Source organism: Galeopterus variegatus, unplaced genomic scaffold, assembly GCF_000696425.1.
Source record: "Galeopterus variegatus unplaced genomic scaffold, G_variegatus-3.0.2 Scaffold1028, whole genome shotgun sequence".
NCBI classification, from domain to species: domain Eukaryota; kingdom Metazoa; phylum Chordata; class Mammalia; order Dermoptera; family Cynocephalidae; genus Galeopterus; species Galeopterus variegatus.
Window position 1 is genome coordinate 117,050 of NW_007727139.1, and position 3,908 is coordinate 120,957.

At 49.4% G+C, this 3,908-nt stretch overlaps 1 protein-coding gene across 1 annotated transcript in view; it reads right to left on the reverse strand.

Annotated features, from left to right (window-relative positions):
• Positions 1 to 2,856: 2,856 nt before the first annotated feature.
• SCARB1 (scavenger receptor class B, member 1) overlaps positions 2,857 to 3,908 on the reverse strand; it is a 210,589-nt gene continuing 209,537 nt past the window's right edge. Inside the window, exon 13 of the transcript XR_550609.1 lies at positions 2,857 to 3,023. The gene's annotated coding sequence lies outside the window, so the exon portion shown is untranslated. The remainder of the gene's footprint in view (positions 3,024 to 3,908) is intronic.

The following is a 3,908-nucleotide window of genomic DNA, read 5'->3' on the forward strand; positions in this document are numbered from 1 at the left end:
CCAAGCATGGTGGGTTCACACAGCACACGTTTATAATTACTCGTGGCTGTCTGGGCTTGCTGGGTGGTTCTGCTGCTCCATGCTGGCTCGGCTGGCACTGGGAGATCTAGGAAAGCTACATTGCCGTGTCTGGCCTTAAGCTCATGTGGCAGTGGTCACAGAGTTCCCAAAAACAGTAAGGGAGGGAAGCCCCAATGCACAGGAACTTTCCAGACTCTGCTTGTATCACTGTGCTAATGTCCCCCTGGCCAAAGCAAGTCATGTGGTCCAGGCCAGATTCACAGGTTGGAGAAATAGATCTTCTACTTGATGGGAAGATCTTCAAAGTCATATCACAGAGAGTTGTGCAGAGAGGGGTGGAAAGAATTGGTGGTCATTTGTGCAATCTACCATACATGTAGCAACTCATTCAACCCTCCCAACAGTGTTTTGAGGCAGTTGTTTTTCTCATTCCCTTTTAACAAATGAGGAGACTGGGGCACAGAGGGGTTAGGTAACTTGCCCAAAGTCACACAGCCAGTAAATAGAGAAGCAAAAATATGAATCCAGACAGGCTAGCTGTGAATCCAGAGTCTGCACGATTAACCATTGTACCTGTTGCCTCTTCTCTGACATGGGGCTTCAGCTCTGTTTATATTAAAAACTGGCAGAGGCAGGGAGCCCAGAGGCTGCCCTCACTGTTGTACAAAGCTTTCTCTGACTGCTGTGGCCCACTAAGTGCCACCTTCACTCTCACTGTACCAGAATCCATCAGGACACAGACACGGCAGTGGTTGAGACATGTTCTGATCGATGTTTGCAAATGTTGCTTTGGCTGCTGTGTGGGGATGGACTACAGGGACTGAAGGCAGCACCACCTTCCCAGGGGCATCCCAGAGTCATGTGAAAGAATCCCGAGGAAGTAATCTCACCACACCTGTCTATAGTAAGTGCTCAGTTAATGGTGGTCAGTGTTGAAATTATCTTATAGTATTATTATCAACATGCATTTTCCATGTGTCAACAGAGAGGCTCAACCCTGACATGAATCTGATCCCCTGAAGCTCAGAGTCTGTCTTGGAAGATTAAGACACACACATTAATTCCTCCAAGTCAGGGTGGCCAGTCCTGAGCCTAAAGAAGGCTCTGGGACTCAAGGGAGACAGGGGTTAGCTGGGACCATGCTCCTCTAATGTCCTTTCCCGCACCTTAGAACACTCCTCAGTCCAAAAGGACTGGGTGAGTCGACATCCCCAATTCACCCTATGCCTTCTCTCAGAGCCCCAGAAAAGCTGCCCATCTGTGTGACAAAATCTCAGCCAGGCTCTGAACCCATGTACCAACTGGGAAGGATCGTTGGCCCCCTGATACCATTCCCAGCTCAGAACTCTCCATGGATCTTGGCTGCAACAGCCACCTGCTTGACTTCTGTGATTTAATATTCCACATGGGCCCTTTGAATTTCCCCAAGTCAGAGGCTGTCACAGCTTACAGGACATTCTCAGATGACAAAACTCAGGGTTGGCAAATACATGGCACTTTCCTGTCCTACACCCAGACAGACATCACTAACCGATCCCAGCTCTCTTTCCCATTGAGCTTGAGCTTTGCCTGAGAATCTTCAACCTAGACCTTCAAGCGGCCACACCCAATCACTGGGAATAGGCACGTGATAAAGTCTCCTTGCTGTGCTCAGTCTAGCACAAAGCCCTCATCTTATAAGTGGGGGAACTGAGGCCAGTAAGAGGCAAGGACTAAAGTTCAGGCCCCTTGACTTGCAGTCTACAGTCTCTTTACTCAAGGGCAAGGGGACATCTATCATTTATGTCCTCCCTAAAGGACTTGGCTAAGGGGTGGTATGCAACAGATGTTGAAAGAATAACAGGAGAGAAACAAACAAAAACCAAAGAAAGAAAAAGAGAGAGTTTTAGCTGTAATAGATAAAAATTGAGTTAGGTGTGAGGAAAACATTCATGACATCAAGGGTTGCTAGACATTTAGAAAAGTTGCTAAGGAAAATTTTCAGTGTCTTTCCTTTCAGAACTTTAAAAATAGTCCTGATTAAGTACCATCTGCCTGGGAGCCTCCTGCAGAGTGCTGGGCGAGTTATTGACTCATTGTCAATGAGCATTTGTTGAGCATCAACTATACACTGAGCACAAATCAGTCTTTGAATTAAAAGGCAAAAATAACAGTTAGAATCTGTGTCTATCTTTAGAGATCTTTGGCTGCAAGCAACAGAAAGTAGGTCTAAAATCCAAGCACAAAGGAGTTTAGGGAAGGACGTGGGGTGGCCCACAAAAATGACAGAAGAGCTCAGCCAGGCTCCTGTCAGCACAGCCCTGGTGGGAGCCATCCCCCAGCTACTTCTTCCTACTCCTCAGGATTCCAAGTCTGGGGTAAGAGAGACCCCTCACTGGCCACTCTTCGTTTTAACCCAGATTGCCTGGGAGACAGAGGCTGAGGCAAGGCTTCCCTGCTAATGCTCCTCTGGGTGCAGGCTCAGGACGGCAGGGGCAAGGGGAAGGTGTCAGCAAGGGGGTGAGTTACTGAGCAGGCCATAGCATCCCACGAGACAGAGCTGGGTGGTGGCTCGTGGGACACTGTGCCCGCTTCACCAACTCCTGCGTCCTGCTGGTCCGAATGCTGGGGAAGCCAGAGCCCACGTTCCAAGGCACAGAGTTTCCTCCGCTCCAGCAGTTAAGGAGCAGCCAGCAGCACCGTGGGTTGGGTCAAGCCAAGCCTGGGAGTTGGGCACCTTTGTGGCCCCCCATGGTACCTGTACTTGTTATCAACTCTTGTGCAACGAAATACCCTACAACTTACTGGCTGAAACCAACAAGAGATATTTATTATTTCACATAGGAGTCTGGGATTGAAGAGCAGCTCAGCTGGGCAGTTCTGCTTCATGGTCTCTCACAAGGCTGCAGTCAGGATGTTGGCTAGGACTGCACCATCTGAAGGCTTGATTGGGGCTGGAGGATCTGCTTCCAAGATGGCGCATTCACGTGGCTGTTGGCAGGTGTGGAGGTCAGCTCAAGCTGCTATAACAAAAGACAATGGGCTGGGTGGCTTCAACAAGAGATGTTTATTTTGTCACAGTCTTGGAGGCTGGAAAGTCCAAGATCAAGATGCTGGCAGGTTTGGTTTCTCCTTTTAGGGTCATGAATGTGTTCTGGAACTAACTAGTGATGATCTACAGCCAGATAAGTACATTGTAAATGTACTTAATGTCAGTGAAATGTACACTTTAAAATGATTAAAATGGTGAATTTTTTTATGTTATGTGTATTTGGCCACACATACATACACACACACTCAATCCGTGTTGGGGGTTTTGGGACCTTGTCCTGGCTCTGCCACTAACTGGTTTTGTCTTTGGGGAAGTCTTTCTCTCTCTTGTCCTTCATTTCTGAAATCTCATTCCCTGATCTCCTGCTGGGGCCTCCCATTGGCCAAACCCAACCAGGAGCCAGAGAACAAGGTGGGAATGCAGTCCATGGGGGGTCACAGACCAGGCAGAGACGGGTGGAGAGCAGATTGGAGGGGTAGGCTTATGGAGGAACTGCCATGTTCCCCTGTAAGCTACAGGACAAGAAGAGAAGCGAGTTTGATTTGCTTGTCTCTGGCTAACAGGCTCTTCCCCCACATGCTCCCCTCCTACCCAGAGAGAGGCATCCTGCAAAGCTCCTGCAGAGCACTGAGCCCAGCACCACCCTGCTGGGTACCAGTGGGAATTTCTTAAGTGCACGGGCTGCACAGGCCTCACCAGCTTGTCTCTCACCATGCCCCCACCCAGTCCCCACAGCTCTCATCCAGGCTGTGGCTCTGGAAGGGAGGGTCCCAGCACTGCCTGTTCCTACCAGTGAGGCTCCAGCCCATCAGGATTAAACCCCATCTTGCCAACCTTTGGGTCTGAAGGCCCTTCG